At 35.7% G+C, this 24,919-nt stretch overlaps 1 long non-coding RNA gene across 1 annotated transcript; it reads left to right on the plus strand.

Annotated features, from left to right (window-relative positions):
- The first annotated feature begins 2,038 nt into the window (after positions 1-2,038).
- Positions 2,039-24,616, plus strand: LOC110362846 (uncharacterized). Its single transcript, XR_002420506.2, has 3 exons — positions 2,039-2,241; positions 4,114-4,229; positions 22,181-24,616. It is a non-coding gene; the product is annotated as an uncharacterized LOC110362846 (long non-coding RNA).
- Positions 24,617-24,919: the final 303 nt, after the last annotated feature.

Raw genomic sequence — 24,919 nt, forward strand, 5'->3', positions numbered from 1 at the left:
GTTTAGGCTGGAGAAAAGGAGGCTGAGGGGACACCTTATTGCTCTCTACAACTACCTGAAAGGAGCTTGCAGCATAGAGGGTGTTGGTCTCTTCTCCCAAGTAGCAAGTGATAGGACAAGAGGAAATGGCCTCAAGTTGTGTCAGGGGAGGTTTATATTGAATATTAGGAAACACTTCTTCACGGAAAGGGTTTTCAGACGTTGGAACAGGCTGCCCAAGGAAGTGGTGGAGTTACCATCTCTGGAGTTGTTTAAAAGGTTCTTAGGGACAGGTTAGACGAGGTTCTTAGGGACACGGTTTAGAGCTAGAGTTAGGTTATGGTTGGGCTCGATGATCCTATCTTCCAACCAAAATGATTCTATGATTCTAACAATGCAAACAAAATACTCCAAGAAATGATGATGCTGCGTGCAAGAGAAAATTAGGAGAAATGATGAACATATCTCCTAATTATCATGCTGTGAAAATGTAAGACTCCATGTTCTAGGAGAATATAAGGTTGATGAAAAGATTGCTTTCTTTAACTTTAGGATGTCAAGAGGCATTCTGGCCTGTACAAGAAATAGGAAGTGTATATATAGGGAAAAAAAATGGGCTTTAAATCTTTATGCTCAATACTAATTCTTTTTTGTCTCATGAATACAAAACTCAAAAAATCCAGTTTTGCAAAAGGTTTACATTACAATCTCTAAAGGTGACATAATTAATTTTGAAGCAACCTGCTATGTCATTTGGGAAAACAGCTAAGAGTTTTGAAATCCTTGTTCAAAGCTCTTTGAATAGACAACATGGTTGGGCTTAACCGAAAGGCCAAATAGTGCTAGGAGAGAAACACTTAAAGGAACATATAAAAAGTTTGGTTTCTTTCTGACAGTTGACAAATTAAAACTGTGTATTGTGGCTATTTTTTTTAATCTTATATTTTTAAGATAGGTAATATTCCATTGTTTTGATGGCAAATTGATTTAAAAAACTGTTTCAGACAAAAATAAAAAATGACTTTTTAGCCAAATTAAACTATATTTTGTTTTTAAATAATTTCTAGCCTTAATATGTCCTTGTTGTGTGAGAAGCCTTTATGTTTCTTCAGTTTTCCACTCAACTTGGAGAACTGGGATACTATGCACCTAAATTTTATATCCCTGCACTATATGGACTAGGCCATGCTTTGTGTTATCTTTATCATCCAAAATTTCTTAACTGACCCTGACTTAGTCCTTGTCAATGAAATGTTTTCCCAGCACTTAGCAGATGTCACAAGTGTTACTAGTGTGTTGGTTCCTTGCTTTTTCATACTGATCTAGTGAATTAAATGACCGTAAGCTTTAGTAACTGGGAGCTATTGTTTCTACATTAAAAAATACGTATTTGTTACATAATATGCTATTTAAAAGCTCATTTCTTGAGTACAGAAGAAATATCTGAAAAGAGGGAGGAACCACAGCTTTTATTACTTTTCCTTTCATTATTGGAAACTGTGTTTTGGTTATAGACTTTTGTTAGCTATGGAGCCACATGTAGTCATCTAAAACATCAATGACTACTTTTCAGATAGTTATTTTAGCTGATCTTTTAATTGTCAATAGGAAGTAATTGACACTATTTCAGATATCTGGAGTAAGATGGCAGACACCATAAATATGATACCATTTACCAGGATTATGAGCATCTACAGGCAAAATGACAGTTACTTTTTGCCATTGACAGGTAAAAGGTAAGGCTATTGGTCTGTAAAATAATGGAAAAGTCCTAAGTCCAATGCTTTCTGAAAATCCAGAAGAAAAACTATTGGAGAGGAGCACTGCAAATAGCAAGCCATTCTCCTCAAACTTCTGGTCTATGGCTGACCAGTAGACCCCTGCAGTGGAAGATGGCCCAGTGGAGATGGGCAAAGGTGGTGTGCCTGTCAAGCTCAGTGTGACTGACCACAGCTGTTGCAAAGAAACTGAATCCATCTCAACACAAAGGGGGCACAAGTGCAGCCTTTGCTTTAGATAAACAGCTATGTCAATTGAGTGGATCAGCTGGTAGTGTAAATGTTCCTCCCTGAGTTCATTCAAAGAGTGTGAATGTCTGCCTGAGTTCTCCAGGCCAGCACAGGTGGAGTGAATATGTAGCTCAGCCCAACAGAAGATTACACTAAGCAGCTAACAAAATAATTTCAAAGAGAACAGTGGGCTTGAGCTGGCTTCAGCACACATACTATTTCCTAGCAATTGGGGTGGCCCAGAGTCATGATGGTGAGTACATTTTGGAGACCGGTAGTGGAAATCACATTCTGACTGAACTGTGTATTGCAATTGCTTTATTTTGTTAAGTGTTAACTTATGTTTGTATTGTGTTTTCAGCATATTTTGTATCACTCTGCTAAATCGGAAATCCTGTATAACATCAAAAATCTTCAGAGAAGTAAATTTGATCATGAACTTTACACCCTCCACATGTGGAATATCTAAAATAACCTGGTTAGAGAATATGGGACTCTGACACAATCTCACAGAAATTCTGAAGGACAGAATTTCTGATAGCTGACGTTTGATAAGTGCAATATTCATAAGGCTTTGTAACCTTAATTTATTGACAGGCACACTTAATGTCTCTTTACTAAAGATTGTCCTTAGTGATACTGAATAGAAAGGTGCTTAATTAATCGGATTATATCTACACATTTAAACAGTATCTCTCAACACACCTGTATTTAACTGCTGTATTCCTTAGTTGGTTATTTTTTTCCTGATATCCCTGCTCCAAATACTACACATGCATACAGGACAAAGAAAACTTATAAGAAACACTAAGAAATTCTTTGCTAACTATTGTTCAAACTAAGCTTCTGTGTGAGGCTTTGCAGTTCTTGTGGGATTATCTCTGTGAATGAACATCTCCCTTTGTGATGATCTGTTTAACACTGAGCTACAATTACACTCACTGCATTTTTTTGTGGGAGCAATCTTTCTAACCTCTTTGTATACCTCACTTTTACACTCTGAAATTTTCATGGAAGATGTATTGCTCAGTTTTATCCTGGAAAGAAGACGGCCACAAACATGACTCTTTCCAGGCAGCCATGTGTTTAATATTTAGACAAAAATGTGTTTTCTCAGTCTTGTAGTTTAGATTGAGAGTCATTAAAAAAATAATTATTTTTGATCCACACTTATAAGTTAACCCATCTCTATGAATAATACAGCAAATAATTCATACAACAGTATACTGTATCTTGTTCTTTTATCAAATATAGTAGTCTGAATTAAGGTAACAGTCCTCTTACACAGTTCAGAATGTGTGACAGAACCAAGAATATATAAACTCAAAGTATTTCAAATCATAGCATGACAATGAGGCAGCACAGTAAATGTTTATCTCTGCAGATTTTAAATTCAATCTTCAAGCATTAAAATAAATCTTTTTAATGTTTCTGAATAAGACTTTTGAAATCCCATGACTTCCTAGCAGAAGAAAAAAGAAAAAATAAGGAAAGGGAGAGGGAAAGGGAAGGGGGTTACAGGGTTTAACTCAGAAGTCCATGTAGGGTTTTCTGCTGATATCCTGCTCTCATACAACATTTCTTCAAAAAAATAGGATATTCTGCATGGCCAAGTAGGCCCAGAAGCTTCAATAATCTGAATTCATAGTGGTCTGAGGGCTTGATCAACAAACTCCGGCTATTTAATCAATCAATTGATATATATTATTTCAAGTACTTAAAAACAAAACAAACAAAACCAAAAGCAAATAAACACTGTGTCATCTTCTTATGAATGTAGGAATTATTATATTTCCAATATGATCAGCAATGTATGAGACTGTAGGTAAGTTTGTCTCATATTTTTCTTTTTTAATTCATCCCATTTTCCAAAATTGATCACATGAAGAAAATTTATTTTGCCTTTTTACAGAGAAGTCTTCTAAAACTAAGTAATATTTTCCTTTTAAAACACAGAAGAGTTTAAAATCACACAGGAAGGGTAAAAAAAGTGTCAATGAGTGTTTACTGACAGTTTTTGTTTCCTTGTTTGTTTGTTTGGGGGGTGTACGTGTGTGTTTTTTTGGTTTGGGGGGTTTTCTTTGGTTTGTTGAGGGGTTTCTTTTGTTTTGGTTTTGTCTTTCAGGAGATGCTATCATTCCTCTGAGGACTCAGTTATGCTTCACAGTCATTGCCCTGAGTAGTAAGAGATGAAGTATTAAAGCCATTCCAAAGAAACTACTTAATATATTTACAGGTCAGGTGAGTGATGGACAATAGCTAGCTTTAAAAGGCTTATCATATATTGTATAATATAACAGGAAAGCACACTCTGTGCCTAATGGCAGTCACATTTTGCAAGTTATGACAGTGGATCGGACAGAAAATATGCCTCTGTTATAAGAGCTTCTATCCCCTGTGGCGCCCTGTCTTCCTTCAAGCATAATCATGGTGAGCAGTGGCATATTCCTCTGAGTGTGAATCAGGAGATGGTGCAAGGATCACCTGAAGGAATGTCTGAATGTAGGTTTTCGGAAAGGTGACAATGACAAGATTCTGCAAGACTGTAGCATTTCTGTAGATATAATCTGGAATCAATGGATACATCACTGTTGATAATGTTGCATTTTGATCTCCTTGTGTTCTATAATTATCAGGAAGAACTATGCCATTTTAAATGCATATATGTGTATATATTTGACAACTTTATGTAAAATAAATTCAAGGTCTTACGTATGCTGACACGTCTAAGGACTCACCATGACCTTTTGTTTTTAGAATCCCTCAGTAGGATGACACATATTCCCAGCACTGTGGGTTTAACGTGTAACAGGTGTTTGGCAGCCCTGGATGACGCCCAATCTTAGAGGCAGTTTACAGAGTTAAAGATACTTTTCATAACAGTAAAATGAAGAAAATCTTAGTTCTGAACCCATTTGTCCTTCCTTTTGCTTAGTTAACATATAATCTGCTTTTGATATCTTAAAATAGGTTGGTCAGTTTACTCAGTATGAGACTGCATCGTGGATAAAAAACACTTCTAAGGTTTTGATTTTACAGATCAGGTACATTACATTTTTCATCATTTGTGGTACTCGCAGGTATCACACATAACTAAATTTCTGGCCTCAGTAAAATTATTCAGTTTTAGGTTTTATATTTGTTGGTTGGTTTTCTTTTTCTGATTGGATATGTTCATGGGCCAGTTTGTTTCACTGACAGACTTAGAGGAGATGGGCGCTGTCTGCTTGCTTGCTTGCTTGTTTGTTTTTCTAAATCCTCTTTCTAATTCAGTTGGAAGAAAGGATCTGAGCTCAAAACTGTCCATAGGGGTCTCTCACCATTATTCTGTGGGGGAAAAAAAAAAAAAAAATTGGAAGATTCTTTGTGTTTTCCTAATCTAATAACTGATCTGTTCTGGGCTGCAGAGTTAAAAAGTTATTGGCATTATAGTCCTGCCTGCTTTGAAACCCGGGTTTAAGTGTTTGATTTTCCATATGTATTTTATGCTTTGTAGATGGTACAGCTAACCTGCTTCCAGTAGATAACTAAGCTAACATAGCATGGCATTCCTAGTCTACCAAAATCTGTTTATTTCACAAATCACTGGGCACCTGAACATTATATGCTTCAATGCTCGAGCCCCTTTGCAAATGGTCCTGATCAATTTTTTTCCCATAAAACTATCAGACTATCTAAACAGTCACTTTTCCAATTTAAGGAGCTGCAGAAGTAGTCTACACCCTAATTAAATCAATGGAATCTCCACAGGGATGCATGAATTCACAAATAATTTGTTTTAACATGAACATGAATACTTCCTTTTATTGAGCAAGGAGATTTGTTATGCCAGAAAAAGAATTGCCCTGACATTTTTATTGTGCTACTTATTTTAATAAGGAAGTAGCAGTTTCCCCGCTACTTAGGGTCATTATTAGTATTTCACTTTACAAAATTTTTATGGATAGACATGAGTTCAGTGACAACCGAATGTTTGAGTGAAGATTGGGATGCTGGAGAAAAAAAAAAAAAAAAAAGTTTTGCCATATTTATATCTTCATTTTGTGTAACCAGCACGCTTACACACGCTTTTCTACTTTAAAAAAAAAAAAAAAAGGAAAATATCCCTAATAAATTTTGGAATTACCTTATTTTTTCTGTTGATATATGTCTTTGTAGGCTTTTTTTTCTTGTTCCTATCAAATATGGTGTTTTGCTTCTATAAAATAAAAGCCATCAGCTTGACATTTATAAGTACATTAACAAACCACCACAGATATAAGGGAAAAAAATAGAAGGAAAATAATTTATATTTAAAGTGTCCAGGAAGTATATTTTCAATGTAGTTTATATGTGTATTAAGTACATTCTTTTTTTCCACCTAGATAACAGTGTGGTGGGTTGACCTTGTTTGGTTGCTAGGTGTCCACCAACCTGCTCTATCACTCCCCCTCCTCAACGTGACCGGGGAAAAAATACGGTAAAAAGCTCATGAGTTAAGGACAGGGAGACCATTTACCAGTTACCATCACAGGTAAAACAAGCTCATCTTGGGGAAATTAATTTAATTTATTGCCAATTAATAGTGGATGAGGATAGTGAGAAATAAGAACAGATCTAAAAACACCTTTCCCCACCCCTTCCTTCTTCCCAGTCTCAACTGCTGTCTCACCTCTTCTACCTCCTAACCTGAGCAGCGCAGGGGGATGAGGAATGGGGCTTTCAGTCAATTCATAATGTTTTCCTTCTTCTGCTCTTTCTTCCTCATACTTTTCCTCTCTTCTGGTATGGGGTACCTTTCACAGGATACAATCCTTCACAAAGTTCTCCAGTGTGAGTCCTCTACACACACTGCAGTTCTTCAAGAATTTCTCCAGCATAGGTTCTTTCCATGGGGTACAGTCCTTCAGAAACAGACTGCTCCAGCATCAGTCCCACCTGGGGTCCCAGGTCCTGCCAGAAAACTTGCTTCAACATGGGCTCTCCTCCTGCCAGGAGTCTGCTCCTGTGTGGACTCTCCATAGCTGCACCTTCCTTCAGGGCACATCCACCTGCTGCGATGTGGGGTTCTCCACGGTCTGCAGGTGGATTTCTGGTCAACTGTTGACCTCCACGGGTTTCATGGGGACAGCCAGCCTCACCATGGTCTGCAGGGGAATCTCTGCTCTGGCTCCAGGAGCTTCAGTTTCACTAACTTTTATATTATTCCAGTATAATTTGCTGTAATTCATGTTCATTTTCAGAAGCAAATTTTTGACAGATTTTGAACAAATTCCAGAATAAAAGAGATAAAGTAATTACATGGTGTTTTAAAGTCAGGCCAGCCTTAGCACTGGAGCAACAAAAACAATAATAATAAAGAACGGGATGAAGCAGAAGCAGAACAAGAAGAAGATGAAGGAAAAATTATCAGCCTAGAGCAGTATAACCATGGTGAACAACAAATTCACTGTCTTTAAGCGGAAAAGAAAGGTCCTGGAGAAACAGCTGTGGCTGTATTTATAGCTCGATCAGTGAGCAGGACTGAGCAGATTTCCACGCTCATGGCACAGGTAGTCTTCCTTTGTTATGTTCACTTTTTTGTCCTTGGAGAGAAAGATGAAGCAGATGACAAGGTACCCAGGACAGAAAGTGAGGAGACAGATGGAGCTCTAGGCTGGCTTTGTTGCTTCATTTGTGTTTTTAGCTTTGTCCTCCCTGGTGAGATGCGGTTCTTCAGCCTGAGTAGGTCTGGGTATGCCCCTCAAGCCAAATATTAGTTGGGAATGGACTGCTAGCTGGAGAACAGGGCTATGAGACCTTGGCTCTGCATTGCAGGATCCATGTAATTCACTGAGGATGGGTACCCCTAATTTCACAGGGTCACAGTGTGTGAGGAGTGTGCATGCAAATTTCTTGGGCTTACAGAGACATAGCCCATGAAAAGATAGCTGGGAATTTAAAATCAGCCTTTTAATATAGTTAGTTTTTCTTAATGCAAGTACTCCACACTGCTTTTGATACTTAGATCTCTGTTAAACTGTGGGTACTTTTTCTGAGTGGTTTAAGGAGTATGGAAGAACTACTTCACTATTTCTTGAGAGGAAACAATAGTGTATTAGGAAGAAAGGATATGTCTATAAATTCTGCTTTAAGGAATAATATCTGAATAGATCTTAAATTATTTTTTTTAAAAAAAGACAAGGTAAAAAGGAAAATAATTACTTCTGATATCTAGAGTCATCTCAGCAATATATTCTAAATCCAGCATGTGATCTGTATTTAGTTAAACTATCAAACAAAATGGTTGTAAATAAACATATTACTTATCAAAGTTCACTTATTGTACTATAAATCAGATTATCAGATTGTTACATGTGTTTTGAATACCTGGTGTTGATGGTTTTTCCAACCTAAAATTTACAAAGGGGCACCTGAACATATTGTGCATTAAGTTTCTGAATCTCATTTTAGTTGTCAGTTGTATAAAAGACCAGTTATTACTTAAATGTAACTGAGAATTAAAAAAATCTGAATTTAGAATGGCAGAAACCTTGTTACAAATTACATACATTCTTGAAGTTATGCACTTTGACATTAGAACTGGTAGTCCAACATTTAGATTTTTTTTGTTGTTTTCTTAATTGTTTTTTTTAAATTTCATTCTTTAAAGATAATGCAACCTTTCTTTCCAAGTCTGGATAAATTAATTTGTAAATATGCTAGGGGAAGGTTAAGCACTGGGACAGGGAAATATGATCAATAAACTGAAAGTAAAAGTAGACATTTCAATTTTTGCAAATTTTTGATCAAGCAGTAATTTTGATAACTGTGAATAAATATGATAATTATAAAAATTTGGGAAAAGAAGAAAATATTTTCACTAACCTTTCTAGATAGTGATTTCTTAGGATAATTAGCATCAGTAGAAAATTTAGGAAGAACAAGCATCTGTATGTCCAAATGTATCTTTTACTTCAGATCCCTTTTGTTCAATTACCGGTTGTTATTTTATAGAAAAGGCAAGAAAGACATTGCCTGGTAATCACTGACTAATACAACCTGTACACCTTTCAATAACCTTGAAGTTCACAGTAGGTCCAGGATGCAGCTACAGAAAAAACTTTCACATGGGTAAAACTAACTCAAGAGATTCAGATGGCTCAGATGTTGTGCACTCTTTTGAGAAGGAAGAAACCTTCTCCTATGGCTTTTTCCTTTGCAAAAGATCGCGCTAATAGAGATACATGATTGTCAGGAAGGAGTATTGTTTTATTTCTTATGAAAATCAACCTCTAAATCAACTTTTTATCTTTAGCAGCCGATGTATCAGATTCCTTTTAAGTTTTATTTACCTCTTTCTGAGTCAACTGAAATTTGCAGCCAATGTATATAAATTATATTTTTTTTTTTTATAGCTTGAATTATAGGGTTTTCTTTAAGAAATGCTTGATGACATTATAGTTTCCAAGAGCATCCATAAATACTTCAGCTATAAAGCAAGGAGCTTTTCTTTGTGATGCGTACAACTTACTGTTATATTATTATCACTTCATATCTGATCTAATTAAATTCCATCATCTAATACTCAAGTTATAGCTGCATAGCCCCTCGTGTAAAGTGTTAACATAAAACCTAGCCTATGAGGCTAAAGATATTCGCTACTACAGTTGGCTGGAAACTTAAACAGAATCTATTTCAAAGAGCAATGTTTCTACAGAATGCAAACATTTTTACTTTTGATTCTGTTGAATGTTGCAAAACAATGGTCTCTTAGTCCTGAGAAATGACAGAATAGGTCTTCAACAGACTTGATCAGAGAGTCCACAAGAGAAGAACAAGAAGAACAGTTTGGGAAAGCAAGACTGAAAGAAATCACTTCCTGTTACAAGTGGAAAAAATGATATTTCAACACTGTTTTGCTGTACAAAACTCTGTAAAAGGTTTTGTCTTCATTCCAAGCAAGAAAAAAAACAGAAATCAAAGAGATGACTGGGTGATTGAGTTTGAAAGTGCATTTTAAGCCTATCTAAAACCCTATCAGAGTTGTACATTGGTTGTCACAGGTCCTAAAGTAGTCAACTACATTTGGAAGTTCAAGAAAACAATTTTTATCATTTTAATGAAAACAGATTTAGATGAAAATAAAGTCAAACTGATAGCATTTCATCATACACATATACTCACATCTGCACTGAAGTAGTCCTGGAGAAATTAAATGGTTCTAAATTACTGAGTTATTTTACAGACCAACAAAACCTGCCTGTTTGAAGCAATTTTTTTTGAATTCCGACCGTGATATGACAACACAAATTACAAAGTATAATTCTGTAATATGTAGGGTAAAATACTAAAATTTGCAAGTTAGAAGGCTACTACACTTTTTCATTCTGATTTTGAACAGACTGCTTGACTGTTCCTTGGATAGCAAAATCTATTCCCAGTAGTGGAGGGAAAGCAGGGAAGCTGGTCTCTTAATGTACCACTTCACAGGGCATCATCTCATTACTATATTTGACTGGATGCTTTGAGGTGCAACAATCAATGATCCCATCTCTAGACATGCTGAGAATTACTTGTGAGAAAATAATTCCCTGGCATAATGCTTCACTCTTGCATTATTCTTTTCAGAAAATAAGAGAGAATTTGGCCTGAATTCTGTTTCGATGAGAATATCAACATTTGTTGCAATGTCTTTTTTCTTGTTAGCTTACCAAACATAAACCAAGCTTTTTTAAGAACTTTATCTCTAACATGTCTTGAATAAGATTCTTTAAAAATCAAATGATGTTATAGTCAAGTTTATTTATACTTTAAATTTATAGTGCTTTAAGATAACAGATTAACTTGCCAGTAAATTACACCTAATTTATTCTGCTGCTTCAAATATGTATTTTAGGAAAAGGAACTTAAATGTGCATTTGCTGACTTTTTTTTCTGTTCTCTCTGTTAACTACTCATGAGCTAGTATTGTAATTTGACAGCACTAGTTCATTTGTTCTTACTTCAATAACTGGGAAAATAATGAAACAAGTCCTTCTAGAAACTATTAATAATTAAATGAAGCAGGTGATTGCGAAAAGCCAGAAAGGATTTACCAAAACCAATTCATTCCAGACTAACCTGATAATCTATAAAAAAATAAGTTCTTACGTTGACACAAGACGAGTGGTGCACATTTTTTTACCTGGATTTCAGCGAAGCATTCAATAGTGTTTCCTGTAGTCTTCTCTTGAAAAAATGGACGAGATACAGATAGTTGGTCTGTGAGATGATCAGGAAATTGGCTAACAGGTCACTTTCAGATGGTGATGAACAATGGTTTTTACTCAGGCTGGCAGCCTGTCGCAAGTGGGGTCCCTCAGGGATCAATACTGGGCCCTACATTGTTCAATGTCAAATGGTCTGGATGATGGGACTGAAAGCACTGACACCAAGTTTGTAGGTGGCACCAAGACGAGTGTTTGGGGTAGACATGTCTGAAGGGAGAGCCATTATACAGAGAGATCTGGCAGGCTGGAAGAGTGGACTAGCAAGAACAGTATGAAGTTTAACAAAGACCTGTACATGGGACAGAATAATCAAGGAGCCCAGTGCAGGCTAGCATCTGTGTGGCTGGAGAGCAGCCTTACTGAAAGGGACTTGAAGGTCTTGGTAGATAACAAACTGAACAAGAGTCAGCAGTGAACCACTTCAGCAACAAAGGCAAATCAGATTCTGGGTCATTACTAGCAGAGACAGAGATGTGATCATCCCACCCTATTCAGTGCTCATCAGGATGTACCTGCAGTACTGTGTTCAGTTTGGGTCCCCACAATTCAAGAAATATGTAGACAGACTGTAGAAGGTCCAAAGGAGGGCCACAAAGATGATCAAATGGCTGAAGAACCTCTCTTGTGAGGAAAGACTGAAGGACTTAGATTTTTTTTTTTTTTCTCCCTGTAGAAGGCTCAAGGGGGTGGAGGGAGGCATACCTCTTCCAGTACTTAAAAGGTGGCTACAGAAAGAACAAAGGCTCTCTCTTCACAAAGAGCCACAGAGAGAAGACAAGGGACAATGTGTACAAGTTGCATCAGGAGAGATTTTATTTTGACACAAAAAACTGTTCTTTTATAGTAAGAATAATTATTCACTGGAACAACCTCTCCAGGATCATGGTGGAATCTCCATCACTGGAGGTTTTAAGGAAGTGATTGGACAGGGTGTTAGATAATCTCATCTAAGATCCCTTTCCCACAAAATGTTGAACCAGATGATCTTTCATGGTCGCATTCTAACTTTGAATATTCTATTATTCTAATTATCTAAGAGTTATTCCAACCGGAATAGTTTTAGAAGCATCTTTCTTTTCTCCCTTCTCTCTAGCACTGGTTACAGGCTGGACCATAATAAAATTAAGCTTCTCAGAAGCCATTTGAAAACATTTTTCTTTGGAAAGAATAAGAAATTCAGAAGTAAGATACAAGGATTATTTTTCACTTGTCCCTTTATACCTTGTGTGTGCAAGAGATAAGACCTTGCCATAGTGAGGCAAAATATGTGTAAATTTCTACTCTTAATATTTGGCTTTCTTCTGTGCTAATATTAAAGTTCAGAATTTTATTTATTTTTTTTTTTTTTAGATGTTTAAATAAAAAGTGCAGGAAATATAAATACAAAAGTTAATTACAGTGTTACTTTGCATAGTCAACAATAATGTTTAAGCTCTTTAAATGCCCTGTGGACTTTTATTGGTATGTGAGAAAGACTGACATGATTATCTGCTACAACGATTTATTGCTGTAAATTTGATGGAAATGTGATTTTTGTACTTAAGGATACAACAAAGTAAATACCCTAAAGATCACTTCAGTGCAGCATGGACTGATGTATACTATAAACGGAACTATTCCAGATATGGAAATATCAATTAAAATTATATTTCAAATAGTAGGAACATTAATGGACACTATGTATACCTCCAGATATTACTAATCCCTCACTAGATGTCCATCGTCTTCTCTCTCTCACACATAGTTATGCACATATTCAGTGAGATGAGATATGCCACAACTTAGTTGAAAAAGAATACTGTGTCTTGAAGTGGTGAAGGTCAAATTGACTTTGAAGGAGACACAGTAATTGGATGGAAACTCAAATAAAGGAGCCTAAGACAGAGAGTTGTCATAATGGCTGGCACTATTATCTTTGTTTATGACTATCTATATATTAAAATAAATAAATAAATTTTAAAAAGAAGGACAGGAGCAATCTTTAGGAAGGCGAGACCAAACGGGTGTGGCAGGTCCACATTGGATAAGGCTAACATCTTTTCTATACATTTTCCTGGCTGACAGCAAATGGATGCAGTATTTGAGCTACCAGGTAAACATTATGGATAGTACATCAGGTGTTAAAACTCACTCTCTGGCCTACTTTGAGATTAATGTTGTGCATGTCCTTTGGTAAATGCACCTTGAAATGTGGAGTGAGTCAGAGGAACAGTCCTTGACTACAGAGACCAGGAAGTTATGTACAAAGAGGCAGCTGAATTCGTGCAGGAGAACGTACCTTTTGGATAAGATCTTTGTATAAGTAGGTTAGGCAAGGTTTTATTACATTTGCTGACATATGCCTTCCATAAATACATGAAGTTTCTTTGTATATTTAGGATATTCATAATAAAAAGATTTATCTGCATTTTACCTTTTCGTAGCATCAAGGCAGCACATAGTCAAACGGATGTCATTCTTAATGAGTACACTGGGACTTCATAAAATTAATGTATTTGCTAGAACAATGTGCAAAGACACTCAAAGAGTGGAAGAAGGTCCAAGTCTTGATTTCGTACGCAGTGAAGAAAGTTTCCTGTGGTTATGGACAACTAGGAAAGCTACTCTGAATCTTGGGGAGGGGGATTAGCGTATGCCTTGATCTCAGGGGTCTAGAGGTTATTAGTAAGAATTATATTTGTTGTTTCTACTGGTATGCAGAAGGGCAGAACAATTCTCCAAAAGCAGACAGGGCATTGCCTAACACAAGATGCTTTCAGGAATCAGCCTGAAGGTGATGAAATGAAGGGGAAACAAGAAAGTTGTGTGAGAGCTATGGGAGGAAAAATGGCAATAACATCACTAAGATTATGCCGCATGATGTAGTAAAGAAAAGGGTGATTTTATGACTAAATATATTTATGAGTTATATATTTTATAACTCTTAATTACTCAATAAATTACCATATGCTCTATTTATACAGAGAGGAAGTAGAAGAAAAAATAGTTGGAGATCCAAAACCAAGCAGTGAAGATTACATAAAAAATACATTCAGGATTTTGTCTACAGTCTGGCCAGAAAATTTCAGGACATGGGAATAATGATATAGTTAAAAAAATAAAACATTATATTTTTTTAGGCAGTCCTAAATTAAGTGAGGGTGCAATTAAGGATATATGCATGCTTGTGGGCTAACAAGATCCAAGCACACATTTTTAACTTGGATTTGACCTCATTGAAATTATTATCTTTTTCAAATTATTATACTGACACTGGCTAGTGTTGAAATTAAAGGCCTGTCAACCTTGCCATTATAAATGCTTATATTTAGGAGTTTATAACTCAGCTGTAAAAATTTCCTTCAGGCTCAAAGTTGGCAGTGACGGCTATAAACCAGAGCTTATTTTTCCTCCCCCAGAAAGACTTAAAGAGTATGTTTGGACTAAATCTGTGGCAATCGTAGCAAACAAAATGAAGATATTAAGTACTTTTTGATGTTTTTTGTGTCTTTCATTAAACTCAGGAACACCTTTTATCACTTTGTTTTATTTATTGTTGTTTTTTTTTTTTCTCTTTAGTTGAATTTAATGTTTATAAGAGATGCCAAACCGACATACATAAAAGGTGATATCTTCCATTTACTTGCGGAACAATTCTTCTATAGGCAATGATAATTTGAATATCTCTGCAAATGTGTCTTTGTCCTCCAGTAGCTTCAGGGATCATTAATTTTTAGTGATACAGAAGCAAACTAACAGGACATTTGTAGAAGCAGTAATAATAATATTATTAATGTAGATTTTATCAAATTAGCATAACAACAGTACCTAACTTGAAATATTTAGATGACTGCAATCTAGAGTTAGAATATTTTGACTCCTCCCTTTCTTCAGCCACCATATCATATTATCTCTTTAACAAACATATTGATTTTTATTTTAAAAAATGTGTGTTTGTGTGTGCGTTTTTTTGTTGTGTTTTCTGTTTGTTCTGTTTTGTTTGTTATTTGTGTTTGCTCTGGTTGGAAGATCTTTTCAAAAAAACTGTAATTGTAAGAATTTTTACTTTATTCTAGCTATTCAGGTTCATAGTTCCTATCCATTCTTTTATATAGCAAATCTGTGTTTCTCTGGTATTTAAATTCCTAATACATTTATACAGATTGACCATACTGTCTTTCAGATTAATCATGGTGGGCTAATCATGCCAGTATCTTTACTCTGCCCTGCTTTCACTGTTTCAATTGTCCATGATCATGTTGCAGAAAAGAATAAATAAAAAGGCTTTAAATCTAATACTAGGAAAAGACACAACTGAAAGAGGAAATAATGGGATTCTTTGGTGTCATAGATGCATGCTGAATGTAAGCTGGCACATTTTGTCAATTCAGAAACAAGGGAAAATAAATTCAACAGCAAGGCAAGTTCAAAATGAGTGAAAGAAATTTGTGTAGTTGTGGAACTTACTGCTAGAGGAGACTTTCTGTATGTGAAATGAAAGAGTAATAGCAAAATTCCTAAAAAAAAACTACTTATGTGTCCTGTATTTTGATCCAGGAAAGTCCTAACCTGCAAATTGTGAGAGGCTGGTAGAGAACTATAGTATTACTACCTAACAGTCCATCTGCAATAAGTTCCAGTTACTGCACAATTGTCCAGTTGCAGTACACAATTACAAGAACTTCCTCTGCCCTGGTATGGCCCTCAGATTATTATCCTTTATTGATTTTCCATGTGGGTAGCAACAAAGTGGCAATAAGAAGCCTGAGGGTAACCGAGAGAGACTCCAGGGCCTTGAGATGACTGGTAAAGGGATCAAGAGCACAAGTAGTGTTCTCCTCTGCCCTGCCATTTGCAAGGAATGATGAAGGAAGAAAGAGGAAGAGCCAGCAGATCAATACCTGGCTCTGATGCTGGTGTGACTGACAAAATTTTGTTGTTGTGTTTTTTTTCATATGACACCAGGCCTGCTGGCGACAGATGGGGTACACTTGTGCTAAAGAAAAGGATCTTTGTGCAGGGGTTAGCAAGGCTCACTGAAAGAGCTTTAAACTAGATTTGAAGGGGGGAAGAGATAAAACCAGACTCACTAGAGACAAGCTTGAGGGTGTTACACTAATGTTTGAGGGTTGGTGTGCTAGTGAAGTCCTTAGGTCTGCCATATCAGTGAAGGTAGGGATGGAGTTCCATGCAACAGCAGAGACACAAGGGTTATTGATGTGTTAGAAACCACAGAAGTGCCCAAGAAAGGTCACATGGGAATTAAGGCTTCTCCCTCAAAAAAGCCGGCAGGATCAATAGCTCAACTGAAATTCATCTACAAAAATGCATGCAGCCTGCTCAACAAACAGGAGGAGCTGGAAGCTATTGTGCAGCTGGAAAAATATTATATAGTTGCAATCACGGTAACCTAGTGGGATGATTCACACAACTGGAGTTCTGCACTGGAAGGTTATAAACTCTTCAGAAGGAATACTCAAGGAAGGAGAGGAGGTGAGATAGCCCTGTATGTCAGGGAGTGTCTAGAGCTTGATGATGGTGAGCTTATGAAAGGCAGGTCCTACTAGAATATCCTGATCTTCTCCTATGAAAAGGTGAACTACTTAGTGGATGAAGGAAAGAGTGTAGATGTTGTCTACCTAGACTTTAGTAAAGCCTTTGACAATGTTTCCCACAGCATTCTCCTGGAGAAACTGGCTGCTCATAGCTTGGATGGCTGAACTCTTCACTGGGTAAAAAACTGGCTGAATGGCCAGGCCCAAAGAGTTGTGGTGAATTGAGTCAAATCCTGTTGGTCATGAGTGGTGTTCCCCAGGGCTTAGTACTGGGGCCAGTTCTCTTTAATTGGTTGAGAGTCTTGATCTGCATGAGGGTAGGAAGGCTCTACAGAGGGATCTGAACAGGCTGGATTGATGGGCTCAGACCAATTTTGTGAGATTCAACAAGGCCACGTGCTGGGTCCTGCACTTGGGTCACAACATCACCATGCAACACTACAGGCTTGGGGAAGAACGGTTGGAAAGCTTCCCAATGGAAAAAGACCTGGGGGTCTTGGTCAACAACCAGCTGAACATGAGCCAGCAGTGTGCCCAGGTGGCCAAAAAGGCCAACAGCATCCTGGCTTCTGTCAGAAATGATATGGCCAGCAGAACTAGGGTAGTGATTATCCCCCTGTACTCGGCACTGATGAGGCCATACCTAGAATCCTGTGTTCAGTTTTGGGCCCCTCACTACAAGAAAGATATTGTGGTGCTGGAGTGAGTTTGGAGAAGGGCAGTGAAGCTGGTGAAGGGTCTGGAGCACAAATCTTATGAGGAACGGCTGAGAGAACTGGAGCGGTTTAGCCTGAAGAAAGGGAGACTGAGGGGAAACCTTATTGCAACAACTACCTGAAAGGAGGTGGTAGCATAGAGGGTACTGGTTTCTTCTCCCGAGTAGCAAGTGATAGGATGAGAGGAAAAGGCCTCAGGTTGTGCCAGGGGAGGTTTATATCGGAACCCACTGTCCAAGGAAGTGGTTGAGTCACCACGCCTGAAATTATTTAAAAAATAGGTAGTCTGGTGCTTAGGGACATAATTTAGTGGTGGACTTGGCAGTATTAGGTTTACAGTTGGACTCAATCTTAAGGGTCTTTTGCAAATAAATGCTTCTATGATTCTCTAATTCTATTTTGTATATTCTGTCCTAGAAAACCTAAAAATCTAGAACATGCACAACATTAATCTCAAAGTAGGCCAGAGAGTGAGTTTTAACACCTGATGTACTATCCATAATGTTTACCTGGTAGCTCAAATACTGCATCCATTTGCTGTCAGCCAGGAAAATGTATAGAAAAGATGTTAGCCTTATCCAATGTGGACCTGCCACACCCGTTTGGTCTCGCCTTCCTAAAGATTGCTCCTGTCCCTCTTTTTTAAATTTATTTATTCATTTTAATATATAGATAGCCATAAACAAAGATAATAATGCCAGCCATTATGACAACTCTCTGTCTTAGGCTCTTTTATTTGAGTTTCCATCCAATTACTGTGTCTCCTTCAAAGTCAGTTTGACCTTCACCACTTCAAGACACAGTATTTTTTTTCAACTAAGTTGTGGCATATCTCATCTCACTGAATATGTGCATATTGCTTTCTAAGTACAGCCACATCTTATGCTCAGTAGACCTAACAAATGTTCCTTGACTCAATGAGTTAAAATGCACAATTTTATATCGTGTGTCCATACTTACTGCACATGATATTTTCTATCTGCAAATAATTGAGAAATTAATGTATAGACATTAGTTCTTGATTTAAATCAAGCACAAAAAATAAATATTTTTTAATATCTAAAATCCTTATGTGTCTGATATCTAAAATTCATCTTAATGGAAACCACAAAAATAATAATAATAATAAAAAAAAAAAAGAATACCAACTGAACCTTGCTGCCCTGAAAGTCAATGACAAAACTTATTTTGATTGTAGTCACAAATTAAGTAACCATTGTACTTTTTCATGAAAAATATTTTTAGATTTTATATTCTTATGTTAGCCTGTGAACAGGTTTTATTTTGTTTTGTTTTGTTGTTTTTCTGTTTGTTTTGTCTGTTTTGGTTTTGTTTTGTGTTTTGTTTTTTATGGTTTTTGGGGTTTGTTTGTTTTATTCTATTTTCTGGAAGTTTTCTTTCTAATTCAACTCTTTCTATAAAGCAGCATATATCCAATACCCATGCTGGGGAAGTGGAAGTTTATCATGCCTTTCTTGAAAATGTTTTCAGCATTCAAAGAACAGATCAGAAAGCTTTAAAGTTACCAGGGCTACCTGCTGGACCACCTGCTCTGTAAACTTAGTTAGTCATTCTGGTTTGATGCTTGGAGGGAAACTATCTGGTCTGAATAGCTAAACCGTATATCAACTTCTTACATAGCTTATCAGTTGTATTTATTGGTAATAGTTAAAGTGGTGAGTAGAATGCTTTTTGCTATTTTTCTAGTGATTGTTTTTAGATGTAATATATATGACAGGGAAATTCACTTTCTTCACTAAGGCAATTCAGATGGTTTATAATAGATCTAGATTTCAAGCAAGTTAGATGGAAACTAGCAATAATATATTAGAATTTACTAATGCTGGATTAGATCAGTAGTAACACAATCAGACAGCAAAATACAAATGTGGACAAGAACAAAACTTGAAAATTAGGCTACATATCTTCTGCAATATTTCCATCTCTGTGACTGGCACATGAAAAGGTAGATTAATTTGCTTTGAGACAACCACCTCTAATGTCTGTATGATTTATGGGAAAGTTTAAGAAATTGAACAAATTCTTCAATGACGCAGACCTGAAGAGATAAAATTAATAGACCTATGCAAAATAAGATTCTGCAAAATTTGCTTCATACACACATTCTTTTTAGGGCTGGTTGTTTTTGTACTCATTCAATCATTTGTAATTAAGGATTACAAAAACCTTCTGTACTATTTAAAACAAAACAAAACAAAACAAACCCAGATCCCCCAAACCCCAAGTTTTGAAGTCTTGTTTGTTTGTTGCTTTTTGGTGGTGGTGGTGTTGTTTTTTTTTTTTTAATTGGTTGCTTGGCTGGTTTTGGTGGTTTTGTTTTGGTGGGAGGTTTTTGTTTGTTTGTTTATTTGTTGGGAATTTTTTTTTTTGGGGGGGTAATTTTTTGTTTATTTTATGTTTTGTTTGTTTGTTTTTCTGTTCAGGATAGCTTTCAGTTTGTATTCTATAAATAGAAATTAAATATCAAAAGAGATTATGAAATAGCAATGTTAAAGTTATCAACTGAAGAATTGTCCTTTCAAATATAAGCCTCTTCTGAGTAAGCAGGTTAGAGAAATCAGATACGTATGCCTTTGTCTTAGGTTCAGGGACAGTTAAAAATACACGGTCAAATCATTTTAACTTTCAGCACTTTTATTTTTATAACAGGGCTATTTTAAGTGGGGAAAAAAAGAGCAAGCAGGCTTTGAAACGTTTTAGGAAGCTTTTATGACATTAAAAACTCATGTGTAGTGTATGCTAACTCCATCTACTGAATAGACATGCCTGCTCAAACAATGCAGTTTTAAGACAAGAGAATTGCCAGTAGAGAGCAGAAAGTAGTGTAATCAGTTATGCTTACCCATAAGCAATTAAAACAATTTTATTTTCTTTTAGCTTTCTTGGTACTATATTCTCATTTAGAACATGTCTGTTCCACAGTTTGTTCCTGCCTTTCCTTCCATCCCTCGCCCACATTCCACTGCATTTAAACAAAAAACAACCAACCAACCAAACAACAACAACAACAAACAGAGATAAACAGATCATAAATATCTGTGTGCCCTTCTTTGGAATATTTTGTTTATTAATTTAATGTAGTTTCTAGCTGAGGGCTTATTTATCTAGAAGAATGGAAAATGTGAGCTGAATTCTTCCTTATCAAGGTAGTTTTTTCATTACAAACCTATTGGAAGTAAGAAAGAGTGAAATAAATTAAATACAGATCTTACAATCACTTTCACGTATTTCTACCTTTAACTGGCACCAATGAAATTATTCCATCTTGCAAAAGTCTTGCAGTAAAGTATATGTACTGAAGACATTATTAGCAAGAGTAAACACGAAGAGGCAGTGGTCACTTCTCTTCATCAAAGAACACCATTCCTACATCCTTAGTCAACACTGCACAATTTCTGTTGCTGTCAATCTATCACCTTTCAAGTGTACTCAACACACATTTAGGAAAGGAATAAAAATATTTAGAAAATTTCTACTGAAAATGGCAACTGCATTAAGCAAAAATCTCTATGACCTTTGCCAACATTTTCCAAAGTCCAGGTTTTATTCTCACTAAGAAAAATAATATAGAATTTAATCTAGAAACGTTTCAAAATCCCTAATTGTTGGTTTGTACTTTCTCCATAAGAGATGTTCATACCTAAATAACTTCTTAAACCACATTCAGCATCTCAGCCTTGAACATACAGACCTCAATTTCAGTCTAAAAAATTAATATTTTTATGTTATTTTAATACAGTCCTTTTGTGACACAAAATATTACATTAAATCAAAGTAATTTAACTTTAAATAAAAAGGAATATAGCATAATAGTTTCTATAGTCAGCAGCATGCCAAAGGATAACATTGGCAACTTTAGACTCCACCTGCTTTGTCTATCCTGTATGAATGAAGTAATCTTTGACAGCTTACTTGGTTAGCATAACCACTTATGTTTCCAAAGGTGATTCTGACTTGTAGCAAGACTCCATATATTCCATGGCAGTGCTCAGAGTCCTATATAGAAATTAAGATACAAAATGAACAGCGAGAATGAGACATCTAGTCAATATGAGATTTACCTTATTTACTATTCAGTGTTTGTAAATTCTGTGTTTATACTTGTAAGCTATGATAACGACATGTTCAGTTTACATACAGAAGTGCTCTTTTGGCTCTTAAGTTCAAATAAAGCTCTTCAGAGCCTTTGCTCAGCTCCTTAGATGCACCAGAAACTAATAGGCAACCCTGTTCAGAGTAATCCCTGGCCTCTTCTCCTTCTCAGTCTGTGCACTGGTGCTGTCTGGCAATTTGCTAGTTGGCCTAGGTCAAAACTGTGCCAGTAAGCATGCTGGCTAATGATAATCTTTGTTTCTGATTAGTTTGCAGGATAGGCATATGCTAATAAAGTCGTAACAATGATTTTTTTTCTGTGTAAAATGACTTCAAACTCATGTCTTTGGAAAACAGATCTTGCGTGTATCTAAATATTTTCTGTCTTCTGACACACACACACACACAAAAAGACCTTGATGTTTCAAGAAAACACACCAGTCATATTGTGTGTATGAAGTCCATAAGTACTTCTGATGTACTATTGTTGCATTTTAAATTGAGTACATGTTTCATGTAAGAGGTAGTAGGCAAACGCACCTCACCCTAACTAAAACTAGAGTCTAATGGAAACTTCTTTTCATGTTTTTCATTCTTAGAGAACAGACTCGTGGATGAACTGTGTACAAGCAACTAATCATAAAGAGTGTGCTGGGAAGACTTCCAGAAGACTCACTGGCTTGACCTGTCTCCTGTTCAAACTACAAACTACTTCATGGGTTGGCCTGAGCTACTACTGACTGTTATGGACCCTCAAAAGCTTTGAGATACACATGATGGGGCACCTAATCCTGAGAGAATTCAAATGCCAACAACTAAAAGCAGTATGCGAGTCTATATCACATCTCTGCGGTCCAAATATACGAGTTTTCTAAACTGCAGTCTATGAAAAGTAAACTGAACATTTCCTTTCTCTTTTCCAATAAAAAGCTGAAAACAAACCCAGAATTGTATTCTGTCAAAAATTTAAATACATTGTTACTAATAGCAAACCAGGAAAGTGTATTTCTTTATATTTCTTGCCAAATATGCTTTTGAACCACATTTAAAAATAAATAAATAATGAAAAAGAATTTGACACTGATGTATATCACTATAGATCTACCTCTGGAAATCACTGTTAACCTTTTATTTCTATGAAGGTTAGAAATAAACTTCTAATTTAGTCAGCTTTGAATTACTTGGGCTGCCAGTTACAGGTATATGTTCAAACTACCTTATCAATACTGCTAGAGATTCAGTAACTGGTGATTGCAGAACATTTTTAGTGCCAAAATATGGAGAGACTTTTATTTGCCAAAATAAATCAGAAGGGGTCATGTCTTCCACTTCTCTAAATCATTGTAGTTCAGTGAAAGTCAATGGATCTCGAGCATATTACATAAGAATGGGACTTCATCCAGTTTGTTTCTTCATTTCTTTGACAAAAGAAACCCTTCAAAGTAAGGAAAAAGAAACTTGTAGTGACCTAATTTAAAAACAAACAAACAAACAAACAACCCAATCAAACTTATTTAGTGTTTTTTTTTAGTACAAAACAACTTTAAAGCATACTGCATGTATGATGGCAAATTGAACACACAATTTATGCATGACTTTTGCTTCCTTAATGAATTGTAAAGAAAAGAATGAGGTGCCTATTCCAAGCAAGGATATGATTGTTATTTTTTAACATCTAAGAGACATTTTATGCATTATGCTTTGCAGACCTAGCAGGTTTTTTTGTTTGTTTGTTTGTTTTGTTTTGTTTTGTTTTTAAATTTGTGTGATGTCATATTTGAAAGCAGTTAGTCGATGAAATCTTAGTTGTGAAAGTCAACCAAATATTGTGACCAAAGGAATGTCTCCAAATTAGGCATTCAGAATCAGGTCTTAGTTGATTAATCCAATCTTATTTGAGCTCATAGTACAGTATCAAGATCCCCATTATGCTTAGTTATAATTATTTATATGCTACTGATTGGTCATTTGCATTTGTAGTTGATCAACAATTTGATTCATCAGTCTAAAAATGTATTTTCACACCAAAAAAATGCAATACCTGTGTCAATGGACAATTCACTAAGAATGAATGTAGAAGAAACAGACTTTTTCATTCATGCCTGGGAGTGCATCTGTTGTGTTGATACTCAGGATTATTCTTATAAGAGTTCATAACACCTTACGACATTTGAGAAGCCAAATATATGCAGTTCATCCTCACACCCACCTTGCACAATATGGTTTATTTGAAATAATTAATATAATCTTTATATTATGGTAAATCTAGTATCATATCTTTATATAAAATCAGTTTTGAAGCCAATTTTACCAAGATTATGATAAAGTACTAAAGAGATGAAAAAATATTAACTTGTCTAATATGTAGTAGAAATTTATGCAGCCACAAGCTGCCAGTAATAAATTTTAATTGATTTACAATTTATATTTTTGGTCTTCTTCCCAGAGACTCCAAGCTATTAATCTGTCTTGAACACAACCAGAATACTGTAACAATTCTTAGTCACTAAAAGCCTTAAGGGGAATTCAAATCTGTTAGAACAAATATAATAGCTTTATCCACCTTAAAGTGGGGAGTAAGGTAGAGAGGGAAAGGACACGAAACAAAATTTAAAAAAAAATATTATTTGTATTTACTCAACTTTAATAAAAATGTGTTGTTCTTGAATTTGATATAAACATATATTCATCTTTTTAAAGTGATAAGAATGTATATTGTTTACTGTGTTGCTAATGTAGAGTTGGATGCAACATTTTCTAACAGTAAAGAGCTGTATAACAAACAAATGACTACCTTTTGTTATTATTTCAGATGATATTGTATGCAGCATTCATATACAGTATTTCATATTATTTTAAACCCTATTGAGTCAATATCAAATGCCAAATGTCCTTGGTTTGATGTCTACTAGGCTGGAGATACCTGAAGTAATAAAGTACCTAGTTCTGATTTCATACACTCTCTTTTGCATCTACAGCTCTACAAGATCATCAGTGATGATGGAAACACCTATATACGCATCTCATACTCAGAGTTCTTTCCATCAATAATTTTCTCTTTCCCCTTTAATGACTTTTAATTTATGCTATGTATGTTACAGTATTTTTGTCAAGATAACTTTTTCTGTCTCAATGTTCTCCAACTTCAAAAAGGCAACCAAATGATAAAAATAATCATCTGAGTTTATTGAAAGGTTGTGGGTTTGTTTTTTGTGTGTTGTTTTGTTTTGTTTTAATTAAGATTTTCATAAAAGTTTCCACTCTGAAAGAACATGATCAATTCTATCTTCTGTATAGTGAAACTAAGTGTTACCTTTACCTTTTCCCATTTTGTATTT

Source organism: Columba livia, chromosome 1, assembly GCF_036013475.1.
Source record: "Columba livia isolate bColLiv1 breed racing homer chromosome 1, bColLiv1.pat.W.v2, whole genome shotgun sequence".
Taxonomy (NCBI): domain Eukaryota; kingdom Metazoa; phylum Chordata; class Aves; order Columbiformes; family Columbidae; genus Columba; species Columba livia.